Source organism: Mustela putorius, unplaced genomic scaffold (assembly GCF_011764305.1).
Source record: "Mustela putorius furo isolate JIRA1106 unplaced genomic scaffold, ASM1176430v1.1 tig00003987_pilon_pilon_pilon, whole genome shotgun sequence".
Lineage (NCBI taxonomy): Eukaryota > Metazoa > Chordata > Mammalia > Carnivora > Mustelidae > Mustela > Mustela putorius.
This window is the reverse complement of record NW_025422126.1, coordinates 17,254,084-17,268,578: the sequence shown is the minus strand read 5'-3', so window position 1 is coordinate 17,268,578 and position 14,495 is coordinate 17,254,084.

The window sequence follows — 14,495 nt, the reverse complement described above, 5'->3', positions numbered from 1 at the left end:
ATTCAAGAAGGCAGTATGGCATTTATGATGTGGTACCCACTATTATTATTCTTTGTTACAGAATTTTCATTGCTGTCATTAATAACATTTCATTTACTGTCATTGATGTAAGATGACCATGATGATTAAATTTAACAAATGTCTGAGTACCTACTCAATGACAAGCACTGCAACAACAATACAACACAAACAGGAACAGAACAATGGTAAAAAGAAATGAAGTTAGGCTACATGGTCTAGAGAGAAGTAGGAAAGCCCAGATGGATGCTCTGAACATAAAGGTAAAGAGAAGGCAGCAGACCTAATAAGAAGTTCACTGCACAGGTGGGCTCATGGGTGTTCCAAGTCCTTGGTACACAGTATGAAGGAATTCGGGACTCTAATTTGAGGTCATGACTTCCAGAGCCTGCCATCTGTGGAAGAGCAGCATCTCGATCACCCCTGGATCCATGACAAATACAGCGCTGTTGCTTCACTGGCTTCACCCCTCCAGCAAGTGTTAAGTGGAAACTCATTCAAGCAGAGCTATTTAGCTGTCCTTTCCTCTCTGTTCTATTGTCTGTGTTCTGCCATCATGTATATTCAATTAAGATTAATATCTGTACCAAAAGAGTCTGAATTCTCACCAAGCCCCAAAGAGAAATCACTCATTGGGAACCAAAGTCCTATGGCTCCATTATGTTCTGAGGGCAAACAGCTGCTAGATGATGAATTACATACTCTATCTTGTTGTTGTTATAGTTATATATGTTTCAAATGATACTGATATAACACCATGCTGAAACCTATCAGTATCCAATGCAAACATAACTTTGATTACTTTGATTACCTTTGATTACTGGATGGATAGTCCTTACATCCTTTTCCATTTTATTTTATTCACAATTAATGTCTCTAAGAACAAGGAAGATTTACTCTTATTTTGGCTCATTTGAATTAACAAGATGTACTTCTTCTTGATAAATTATGTTGAATTAATTCCTTTGGACAGCACTGAGGACCAAATATTGGACGAGCTACTTAATCATGAGCACTGTCATGAGGCCACCCAGACTATCTATTGGAAAATTATACAAACAATGAGCATGCTAACACAACAGATAAAGCTGTCCACAGACATTTGAGAAATGCCTCCACAGGATGTGTTCCAAAACTCTGTACACACATCTAGAAAGACATAAAACTCTGGGTTTAGTCATTATAAAATAAAATAGCAGATTCACAGTTGCAAATCCATGTTTGGGGAAATGGGAATCTTATACAATTTGAGGGGCCATTTTGAAGAAAAAGAATAAAAACAAATAGGAAATAGGTATAAAATTCAACACATACATAGGCTAAAAAAAAGAAATTTCAATAAATCGTAAATTTTAAGTTGACAAATACCACAAACATCACCAAAGTCACAAAAATAGCATCTATTTACTAAATTGTGGCCTGATCCAGTTCTATAACACTTCCTTACTTCATTTTTTTTTGCTGGTTACTCTGATTGCCTCTTCATATGACAATTTTGTAAATTTTGTAGTATCATTCTTTGTAGGAAAAAATGGAAAGAGCCCTTTTTCTAATATGGGTGATCAAATATTGATTTATTATTATTATTGATGGTTTTGAACTGAATTCTCTACTTACAATGTTACATGTCTGAGGGTGAAAAGAACATTCCACAGACAAGCTTCCAGCTCCTTCCAATAAGCCCTGCCCACACAATTCCAGGGCCTGGTAAAATAAAGCACATTCACACTGTGATTTGACATCTTTCTCTGTGTCTTGATGTCATAGTACCTGGCATAGCTAGTGTTATAAATATTCCTACAAGCCATTTCTAGGCCAGGATGGTTAACAACAGCTTACCTAGTCATGAAACTGGCCATTTTCATGAAAAGGTTATTAGCATCTTTCAACATGCTAGTGACAAATATTGGTCCAGAGCCTCGTATGGTGACTTGATCCTCTGTTCTCTTCCAAAAATATAAGCCATATAATTTTTGGCCTCCACATTGGAATCCAGATCATTTAATTTCTTTATTGTTATCATTGGCTTCTTCTGTATCTCTCCCAATCCTATGTTGAAAAACCCATCAATGAGCACAGAGCCTGCCAAAGCACCAGGTCCCTACTACACCTAATGAAAGGATTCCCTACGGTTCTACACGCATACCAGAGGGCTCAGCTCTGCCAAATACAGCAAATCTAATCATCAAAAGGACATTTAGGAATTATTTTTACTAAAAGCACACTCCTAAAATTAAAAAAAAAAAAAAAAAAGCAAAAGAGAAAAGTACCAATCTTAAGCTACTGTAACATGGCGCCCTCAAACTCGGCTGATAAAAAAGAAAAAAATCTTGAAGAATTAACCATATATTAGGGATTCTGCATTTTAATTTTAGCATGAGATCTTGGAGTTTTAAGGAAAATACACTATTTTTCAAGTTATCTGATAATTACACAGCTTATATCCTTTTCTTCCTTTTCTCGGATTCCTGTAACGGTTTTTTAACTCTAAACAGGGCTAGATTTGGAAGCAGGAACAAATTTAACACTTACACAGAATTCCTTAATGTCATTTCTTCTCCTAACAAGCTTAGTGAGAAATGAAAACATGAAAGAAAAGACATTTCTTACTTGTGTGCTTCCTCTAAGCAAAGCGAGAGAATAGTTGTAACAGATTCCATGCATTAGTGGGCACTTTATTAAGCTATTTTGCTAAGAATCAAATGAAAATAGACATCTGTTCTCAATAATTTTTCTTTCTTCTGTATCAGCAAACTGCCTTTAGCAGAGAAAGAACTCCACAGTACCCTCAAGAACCCCTCTGGCTTTAAACAAACCATTACATGAAGGTCAGGTCTATATGCTACCAAGAACAGTTACACAAAGAAATAAAAACAATAATAAATATTATATGTATAACATAGTTACACACACACACACGCACACATCAAAAGGATGACAGTTGATCTTCAGTTAATCAAAGTTGTGGCCTGGAAGTCTCTATTAGGTTGAATTTTCCAGTTAAATGAATGGTAAGCATGAGATCCTCACCATGGGACATGTTGTATGTCACCCTACTCTAGGACCATGCTTCTCAATGTTTTTTTCAACTTTGCTCTTTCTTGATGAATGTAAAAAGCTTTTTTTTTTTTTTTTAACAGAGCTTCTGCTCCTCTGTTTATGATGTAATCACTTAGAGAGGAAGTTTTATTTTCTATATGCTCTCATCAGCCAAGAAGATTCCTTTAGCTCTTCTGATGTAGTTTACATTACAAAATAATGGCTTTTTATGACATTTCAATTTTAAAATTTGTGTGATATTAAATAAATATTTTTGTATATCCCCTGGGAGAGTGATACAGTCTCCCGGGGAAAGAAAGGAAGCTGCCCTCTCCCTAGCCACAAGTAGGAGATGCTGCTCAAAGACTAATGATTCCAATTTTCTGCTTTAGTAAATAGGATAGAGAGAACATAATTGAATTCCCATTTAGTGCTTAGGATCTAATAGTGCCTCGGGCTCTGGGTGATAAACTTGATCTTCACTATCCAGCAGAATAGCTACAGATTTACAAAATAAGTGAGCTTGTGTGGAAGGTGTGCCACAAAATCAGGAAACATCACAGGGGACCCCTCCCCTATTATTATTGTTATTGTTATTTTAAACAGAGTCTCAATCACAATAAACACTGTTCAAAAATTCAACTTGAAAATACTTAAACTATACTATGCAACTCATCTCTAGTGATTTCCCCCCAATGCATCTTCCATTATTTTTGACGGAAAAAAGCTAATCTCTTTTTTAACCCATAGCCGCAGAACCCTCCTACATTTGCAGATATGTAATGATTTTCCCATGTCAGTGTTTGCTCATGCTCTGGATATTAACTGCTATAATTCTTTTCACATGCTCCTGCCAATTAATCCCTCATGCAATATGCATACTTTAATGCCCTTTTAGTGCCTGACCTCCACTGTCACATCTCCCTAGGCTAATACCATGCTAACACCTGACTTCTGCCTTCCAATTTGAAGATATATTGAGTTCAGGAAGCAAAAATAGAACAGGCTTGAAATGTCTCATTTTCCTTCCACCTTTTTATGGTTCCTTTGTTTCACCTTGAAAGTAATTAAGAGAGGACAGTGAGGTGAAACTGCACCATTTCCGCTGGATGCTCCCCCTGTTCTGTTTTTTGTTGACTCTTGGACTGCCAAGATTTCAGAGATATTTAAAATGAGGAAAGGATTACAGTTTCTTGCAGATGCTTTTGGTCAAACACAGATGCATCCCCTCCTTGAATTTTTTTATTTATTTTGGTTCCTAAGTATATGAAAGTATTGTTATGGTATAAAGTTGCCAAAAGGGAGAAAAGATTTAAAAAAAAAAAAAAAAAAGATGTACATGAGGTAAGAAGTATGGTTGACTCTGGGTAGATGATGGAGACAACAGATCTTATACCCCATAAAAAGGTGTGATATCATTACAGAGCAAGGGACAGTAGTGAATGAAGTTTCCACACCTGCAAAGAGATCAGAAAACCAAGGAGATGCTTGCAAGGCTGTTCACAGCCTGAGCAGCAATCCTAAACCTACATGTGAGGGTACATGGGGGCATCAGCAAGATGAAGTTAAAAATACTCATCTATTTACTTTAACATCCTAGGCCTCAGCTGACACCATATTACCACTACCAGTTAAAAATGGACACACACACAGTAACACAATAACACAGGGTTCGACAAGTTCATTCAGGCTCTTACAAGGGGAAGTACTGCAGCTGGCCAGTCTGGAAGCAGTAAATGGGAAGAAACAAATGAAGTGTGAGCAAGCACCACTGGGGACCAAGAGAGAACCTAGTATCAGTCAGACCAGGTGTCACTTCTAAACAAAAAATGCTCTTCGAGGCATGAGGCACATTTCCTAGAAGGGTCCTTCACGGTCACACTGTGCAAGATGATTTGCAGAGCTCTATGGATGATCTCCCAATAAGACAGTAAGAGCTGGATGGGACCATGACTTCACTCTAACACATTTGCAGAGAACGACCACGCATTAGGTGCTAGGCTGGGAGTGGGAGAAAGGGAGCAAGGATCCCTAGACAAGCAACGATCCTGTCCTGTGCTAAATGAAGCTACAGGATCCCCCGGGGAGTCAGGGGGATGGAGAATGGATTCATTCTACAAGAGCCAGGGACAGCATCACAGAGGTGAATTTGTGCTGAAATTTTCTTAGTGGGAAATAACAAAGTGTATTTCGCTATTTTTAGCAGCAAATACACTTAGCAGAGGAAAGCTCGCAGGTTTTCTGAGAGACTATACAGCCAGGAATAACACCCCAAATCTCATCACAGAGCTGCTCCAGCAGAGACCGCTGCCACTGCCACCTCTGGGAAGAGATCCAGTTCTTGGCCCCACGAGCTGATCAGCTGCTGCCTCTGGAATTGGATGCACCTGCTGTCTCCTCAGAAGCTCCAGGTGCCGATTCTGAGTCTGGGGTAAGCGCATTTGACAGGTGGAGCCTGGGTCTCATGGAAGAGAAAGCAGGAAAGCCCATTTTCTGAATTTGAGCCATGGGGGAGTAGAGAATGCCTCAAGAACAGAAGGCATATTTGAGGTGTCTGGACACACAGAAAGAATGACAAAGGTTCACTTCTGGGATCTGAAAAGGGGCTCACACAAGGAAGCAAAGGGGGTGGTGGTACACGCAGAGGCGCTGGAGGGCAAGCGGCATGGATTACAGCAGAGTGGAGAGGTCACTGCTCTCAATTTACTGTTTCATCTTAGGAGAGGGATTTGGGAAGCAGCAGCTCCACTGTATGGTAACCAGAGAGGGGATTCTATTACTTTAGCTATTGCTACTATTAATACTCTTATTCTCAAATGACAGATTCAACGTGTCCTGGATGCTCTGCCATCACTAGCCAGAGCCTGTGCTCAAGCATGGGAAACTAAGGCTCAGGAACAGCCACTGAGCCCTTCTGCCCCATCCCAGTGCCCAACATACTTGGATCTGTTAAAGCTAAGTCTTCTACAATTATTCAGGATATTCTCATATGCATGCTCAACTGAAGCTTGTCTGGAAGTATTTCCTATTAGAACATTTAAAAATCAATTGCATGCCATCCGAGCACATGGTTTCTGTTAACTAACACACCAGCCTTGGTACAGGCATTATATAGCCACCTGCCAGATAAAAGGCACAGAAGCTTGCTCACTGCAAATATTTTATCTTCATAAGCAACTCTTCCTTACAGTAGCTGTCAGAGCAGTTCATGCATTGCCATTCACACATCTGTCCACCTCTCAATCAGGAAACAATTAGAGGAAGCAAAATGAGGGGAGCAAGCCTGTTCCAATTGGTCTGGCGTTCTCATGCCAATGCAAAGCTGACTTGGACAGAATACTTTTTGATACTTTAATGACCAGTAAGCCAAGAACTTCACACCTTTTCAAACTTCCCTAGCAACTCTGCATAGACCTAGACAACACCTTAGGGATCCGTCTAGCTTATTAATTAGTCCTCACACTCTTGTCTGGTTTCTGACATTTTAGAGCCAGCTTGTAGAATCAGCTCAAGTTACAAAATCTGCTGCATCAATAACTTATTTCCCATAACACTAGAGGCACAATTAAATCAGTCTTTATAGCTTCTTGAAGATTTCATATTCAGTTACCCAATACACCAGAAATTTCTCACTTTACTTAACCAGGCATTTTCCTTCTGTATTACTGCAATGAACTTCTTTCTGAGCTTTCTCAAGCTCTCCATTTGAAATGCCTTGTTTGGAAGAACTCCCAAACATAAGCAAACTGTTCTAGTTCAGTTTATGATTAAGAGCTATCTAAACACCCTCTCCCTCAGTTCTCCCTCTTCCAGCTCTATTTTTCTTTCTTATTGCTTTGATCAACTTTTAATTGGCCCACCAGAGACAACTAGAAACCCAGGGAAGAAAGCTCATTGTCCTCTCCCTCAGTGTCTAATGTTTGCTCTGTGATGTTCTTCAGCTCTTCTTTGATAGGTCTTTAAGGAGACATCTCAGAGAAGCCCATTTTTAATAGTTGACCAACTTGAATAAAACCAAGAAAGATGTGGGAATACATAAAGATAAATTATACTCCAATGGAATAGAAATATGATACAAATCTGACAAATCAATCCATTTTTTTGCAAAGAATTCTGCTGAGAACACACTTGGATGAAACTTTAGGACACAGTGTACTGTCATTTAAAAGAAAATGTTTTAAAATGGATTTATTGCTTATTTACCAGTGGACATAATTTCATATTTTAAAAGAAATATAATTTGTAATGAAACACCCTCACCCCACACCTTGCCCCAGAGTGAGTGATATCTACTTGTTCACAAGTAGAGATAGCAAACTTTATAGGACAATTCGTGGCTTATAGGACATTTCACAGAAATCATCTCAGTGAGCCTTAAATCAGGTAGATAGTTTATTCTTCAGTCCATTTCAGTAACTAGGAAGCTGAACTCAGCATTTCCCTAAGATCACATACGTAATTAATGAGGGAGCCAAGCCTCTAATCTAATCTTCTTACTAGTCTCTTTTTAGTGGCCCTGAAACTGATGCTTGAGTACTGAGCATCTGACTGTGCCAGTCATTCCAGAAGAGTCCAAGGCCCACCCTGGGTCTGCAAGCCTTGACACCACCCATGTTGAAGAGAATGAGGCCAAAGGCCCCATCACACACCAAATAGAAGACAGGCTAATAAAGCACATATTTCCACTTCCATTACATTGTTAACCACCTTAGCCATAGAAGGAGCTCAGCAAGAACACCCTTCCGACCCAGCTGCACAATTTACAGAAGAAACACACTGTGTGTTGGGTCCCCAAGACTTTCCCTTCTACTGGATCTTCCTCCTCCATCTTCCAATCGAATGCTCCATTTTAGTTGCCTTTATTTATTTATTTTTTTAAGATTGATTGATTTGAGGGAGAGAGAGTGTAAGCACACGAATGGGGAGAAGGGCAGAGGGAGGGAATCTCAAGCAGACTTCATCGCATAGTGCACAGCCTGATGTGGGGCTCCACCCCAGGACCCTGAGATCATGACCTGAGCCCAAACCATGACTTCACTCTAACACATTTGCAGAGAACAACCACGCACCAAGAGTCAGACACTTAACCAACTGTGCCATCCAGGAGCCTTTATTTCACTTCGGTAAGATTTTCAACATTTCCTGCAAGTTGTTTTGTCCAGTGATTATTCTGTCCATTCTCATTCTACACAATGAGAAAGCCACAAAAACTTTCACCTAGTTTAGAAGCAATTAAAGCCAAAGTCTACCATGACCCTAGAGAAAGACTTAAATCTCCACCCACCACCATTCTGTGCTGGCATAGAATAATACATAATACAGTGTATTCAGGAAAAAATGCTCCCACCCTTGCCTAATTTCTGACTTAAGCCTTCACACAGAGTCTCTAAGCAACCTAAAGTTACTTATATTATTTCTGGCCTCTGAAACCAGTGCTCTGTGCCTTGGGTACACATGCAAATTCTGAATAAAACTGTCTCCCCCCCTCATAAGACTTAACATTTTAAAGATTTATTTATTTATGAGAGAGAGAGAGCATGTGGGAAGACAGACAGAAGGAGAGAATTCTCAAGAAGACTCCCCACTGAGCAGGAGACCCATACAGGGGTCTATCCAACAAACCCATGCGATCATGCCCTGAGCTGAAACCAAGAGTCTGACACAAATGACGGAGCCACCCAGGTACCCGAGACTTACATTTGAAATAGAACTCATGATAATGACAATTCTTTGTGAATTTTCTGGCTCTACACTGTGCCTAATACCATGGATTATAGTTCTAAGACACCAAATATTTATTAAGTTGAATCATAATTATAGACAGATTCAGGTGTAGTCATTCTGATAAAATGCCCTTTTTAATCACAGCTTCAAGAGAAATATCAGATAACTTCTATAAGAACATAAAGAGAACAGACTGCCATATCTAAACCACAGCAAGGTAGCCTCAAATGTTCCAATATCTCTCACGACCCAGTTGTGTCATTTACACTTAAAAGCAGTTTCCATGCAAATGCGATAAATAGCTATGAAACTCGGGGGGGCTGGCTCGCCATCTTAAAATAATTTTTAACAGGTTTTCCTACATTTCTTTCAAAAATTAAGTGTGTTCTTTAGTTTTAGCCACTTCCTTTTTTTTTTTTTTTTCATTTTTGGTCACTGAAATTACCTAACACCATTTTTCTTAGTTCAATAACCAGAATTTCTATTTTGGACTAGTTTTCAAGTGGGCCAATAGCTGCCCCCAGTGTTTCATACTTTCCCATTATTCTTTAGCAAAATTCCCACATATGTTACGCTCACACGTAGTTCAAACACCAAATGATCTCATGGCTTAGTTTGGTTTTTGTTTTTATTATTTATTTATTTATTTGTCAGAGAGAGAGAGAGAGAGAGCGCGTGCACACAAGTAGGAAGAGTGGCAGGCAGAGGGAGAGGGAGAAGCAGGCTCCCCATTGGACAGGGAGACCTATACAGGGCTCCATCCCAGGATCCTGAGATCAGGACCTGAGTAGAAGGCAGATGCTTAATGGACCAAACTACCCAAATGTGAGTGGTTCTATCATTTCCAAATTTTGATGGGGAAGCTGCGGCTCATGGCACCTAAGTGGCCTCGAAGAGGACTTCACAAAGAGCACTACTGAAGATGGTGACTGGATGTAGAAAGATGGTAAGCAGGGAAGATAAGCATTCCAGGTGCAGAAAATAGCCAGCCAAGCCTTAGTTTAAGAACACAGCTGAGTGAAGACCAGCTGCCCCAGGATCTTTGATTTGTGTAGACATTCCCCTTTATCACCATCCTGTAGCTTGATCTTTGAATGATAAAAGGGCCACCTTGCCTCTGGTGAAATATAATAGGCTTGTGATGTTTTATAAAGGAAATATTAAAATACTCCTTTATTCTATAATACTTTATCTCACTGACTCAGAACCAGGTTTCAAAACTACTCCATTAGACACAGAATCAGTACAGACTGAGTTTGTATAATGTTTAACACTGACACTGTGTAACTTTGTGGAAACTCACCTACAAGATGCAGATAACAGGTTTTTGTAAGGACCAAGCAAAATAATCTGTGAAAGCACCCAGTGCCCGGTACAAAGAAGTATTGTTTGGGGTCATCTCAATGCATTGGGCTATATTTGGCTAAAGTCTCCAATCCAGCCTAAAAAAGAGCAGGCAACCAGCTACTAGAGAGTTTATGCAGTAACTTACAATAATCAGTTACTAGGAACTTAAATTCTACCAGCTGTTTTAAAAAGTTGCAAAATGTTTTCTGTTTCCTTCCAGAATCATGCTGATACCCAAAAACCACATTAAAAATTACATACAACTGTTTGAAGTAAATGGCTTAATTTTTTAATACTTCCCTCCTGGTGCATCAGCTAAGCCATTAGCACCAAGGGCAAATCTGGACTTCTTCCTAGGATCCCATCTGCTCCCAAAGGCTTATTTTAAACAATAATCTACTTACTCTAAGATGAGAGATGTTCCCATGACATTAAACTGAGAGGGTTTGGTGTCCCAGTTATTTTTCATAGGAACTTAACAGCTCAAATAATTTCAACCTGAATGTTGGGAGTTGAGGGGAATAGAAACAGTCTGGTATTAGATATTAGCCCAAGCAAACCTAAGTTAGGAGGCACAGGTACTCTGAAAAAGGAAATATACAAAGGAACAGAATAAGGGCCAGGTGAGAAGTTGAGTCCAGAAACCTACCAACAAGTCAAGAGTCAGGAAATCAGAGACAGAGAGGCTGGAGACCAGGCACAGCAGCAGAACATGGTAGATGAAGCACCTGCTGGCACTAGGTTTTACCCTCAAAGACAGGAATGGCCTGAAGTTAACGTTAGAAACATCTGCCCTGTGCTGTAATTGGGAGGACACAATTCTTAGCTGGGAACCCAGGCCAAATACCCAGCTATCAAATATAAAGGAGAGTTTTTTCAGTTTTCTCTCTCTAATCTTTGTTATCTGACGACACTAACCAACGAATTAGAAACACTTCTCCATTGCCTGTAGGACACTGAGGTCCTCATGCTATCTCCTGGCCATTCCTCTTTTAGGTGGGTCTACCCACTTCTAAATATTAGTGTTTCCTTTCTAATCTCTCTAAATGATCTCATCTCTCATGTTTTATCCATTACCTATAAAAAGATGCCCTATAGATCAATATCCCTCCTAGATCTCCTTTCTGAATGTCAACCCCATTTGTCAAGTGTTTAAAGGCCATGACATGGACATTTCATCACCTCCAGCCCATCCATACTTCCTCCAGAATCAGTCATCCTCTCTCTCCCTTTCTCTTTGCCTTCTCTCTCCCCACTTCCTTTCCTGCTGCCCATACACACACATGCACATACATATCTACAAAAGCAAAAGCTCAATTTTGTATAAAATGGTGCTTCTTAAACCTTTATATATATACATGTATATATATGTGTGTGTGTGTATGTATGTATGTATATATATATCTCACCTGGGTGTCTTGCTACAGTTCAGGTTCTGATTCATTTAATCTGGGGTGAGACTCCAGATGCTGTATCTCTAACAACTCACAGATGTCATTGATCCTGCTGGCCCTGGGCCATTCTTAAAGTTGCAATGGTAACCGAGAACGAGGCCACCTAAGTTAGAGTTGCACCTCTGCCATTACCTCCCTTCAAACCCTGAGTTATTCCATTCAGTGTCTTTATCTGTAAATGATACAATGAGACTAAAAAATTCATGAGGATTTTACCCACTTCTTAAAGCATAAATCAAAAGCTGATATCTATTACCTGTAGCTAACAAAATGTACCCCATATCTGTGCAGTGAACCCTATGAAAAACTAACCAGGATCTAGTAGCAAAGCTAAACCAAACTAGGATTTAGTAACAATCTAAAGTGTTCAGAACACTACCTGCAATAGATATGGGTCCAGAAAACACATTCTTTAAGGCATTAGGATTAGGCCAGGGGCAAAACTGGCACTGGTAAAACACAGTGCTATTTTGTGAAATAATAACAGTTTGAAATGACTTCTTTTCTCAGTGGTTCTCTGAATCAAATAAGAGCTATCAGAAATACACTTGGAGAACAATCACCAAATAAATAGTACTAAAACAAAACCTAAAGATAAGAGTATTCCAGGTCTAATGGTCATTTTGAAGGCCTAATAAGCAAGGTGTTTAGGGCTGCTCTGTATGTTTCCCAAGGCGGTAGATGACACGCAAGCCCCATACTGATTTTTATTTCTCCACTGCAGTGGTAAAGTACAGAAGAAACAAGACATGGCTTGGAACACTAAGATTTGGGTTCAAGTATAAGTTCTGTCTCTTACCAGCTAGATAATCTTGGTCAGATGATATGAGCCCCTGTTTCTTCACTGGTGAAAAGCAGATGGTAATAATGCATGTGCTAGTATATTGCTTTGGGGATCAAATCATCTAATGGTAACAAAAGCTTAACAAAAATTACACTACACCATAGAATACCATATTCTCCAATGGTATTCCCCATCTCTCCTTAAGAGAGGGGAGGGAGAGAAATAGTGGCATTTGTGGGGGGGGGGGTAAATGCAGTGAAAATGGAATACTTCCTATCACTTCTTTTCTAAAAAACCTTCAAATGCCTTATTGTCTACAAAAATTAATTTTAAAAAATCATGCCCTTTGGGGACAACCACAATTTTGCCTCTGCCTACATTCCTAGCCCACTTCCTAGTATAGCATGTTGGCTTTCTACTGAAAAGTGATTGTAGGGTCTCCGTGTTGGATGAGTGAGTGGATTACTAAATATTTAAAAGGGATATGTAACTACCATTTGGAATTGCCTACCATGTGTGAGATGTTGTGTATTTGCTACTTAATTTTTTCAACCACCCCGCTGAGCTTTTAAGTCATGTTACACTTGATGGTCCCTTCTGATTGCCTTGGTCCTACCAGCCAAAGGTCAAGGGAGTTGCTCTGGAAGACTGTTCATTCCCCATTTTTTTTTCCACAAATTTCTTCCTTTTGGCTTATCAAAACAGGATTAATCAAACTTCTCAAAGTTTAGAAGTGGAATCTATTTCCTTTTCATTATGCACCAGTTAAAATGATCCTTCTAGCAGGCCTGTTATTTGTTGATACAATATTTTCCAAAGAATAAAAGTAGTAAAAATTTTTTGTGTGCTCATTTCACATATGGTCATCTTTGCCATGACACATAGAATACTATGTGTTAGATTACTACAAGGCAATAACAGATTGACAACTACTGTGTGGGCACTGGCAATACAAAACAAGAGAGGTACGAGGTTCACCCTGACAGAGGGCTAAGAAAAACTGTTCTATTGTTTCCATACCAGTGTACAGGGTGCTGTGTATACAGGTATCTCATTTTAATTCACTGAATCCTCCCCACCATCCTGTAATCTTATCCCCATGGACGAGCTGAGAAAACCAAGACTAAGAGGGATCAAGTGACTTCCCCAAGGTCATGTGGCCTACAGACACAGGATATCACTTTAAAATACATGTCTTTTATCTCTAAATCCCCACTTCTTTTATGACCTTACTTGTTTCTCTAACAAGTAAATATACAGTACCTGCCAGGGGCCAGGATCAACTCTCCTCACCAGACACCCATTAGTAGCTCTGAACTTTCTGAGAGAATTGTTTTGTCCAGATCAAGACTCAATACCTTGTTCCCCTACTTTCAAAATAACATGTGGCCCTGGAATTCATTTTTCCCTTGGACCCAGAAATTTAACAATATTTAAATACCATCATAAGGGAAATAATAAATTTGACATTTGTAGAGACTTCTCTTGTTTTAAATCTTCCTTGGGGTCGTTAAGTTGGCTATCAAAGGTACCAACGTGTTGAAAAAGATGATAGTTACTTCCCTGTCTCCCTGTTTTTGCCAGGCACAAAGGAGAATAACTCAGGGCAGGGAGTGGGTACAACACATTGCAGACAGAGATTAGAAACTTCTTAACTTTTATGCCAAGGTCTTTACCTTCATGTCCATTCAAGCCACTGATTTATAGATTTATAGGCTGCAAGGGGATATGAAAAAGGGACCCTTGGCAAGAAACATCTTAAATAAACCATTTTCACTAAAAGGCAGGAGAGTATAGAGGTTAGGAATATGAACACAGAAGTAGATCACTTTCCGGTATCAAATCCCAGCCCTGTCACCTAATAGCTGTCTGACCTTGGAGAAGTTTCCTAACTATCCTCGGCCTTAGTTTCCCATCTGAAAAACAGAATGGAACATAATAATACCTAGCTCATAGATTTTCTCTAAAGAGTAAATGAAATATTATGTTTAAGGTATGTGGAAGACCACTTGATAAATAGTAAACACTCAGTAAGTACAATTATTGTTGCCACTGGCTTCCTCAAAAAGCATGATTCTCTATGCCAACAAATTAGGTCCAAACCACCCAACTCGACCTTCAGGCCTTTG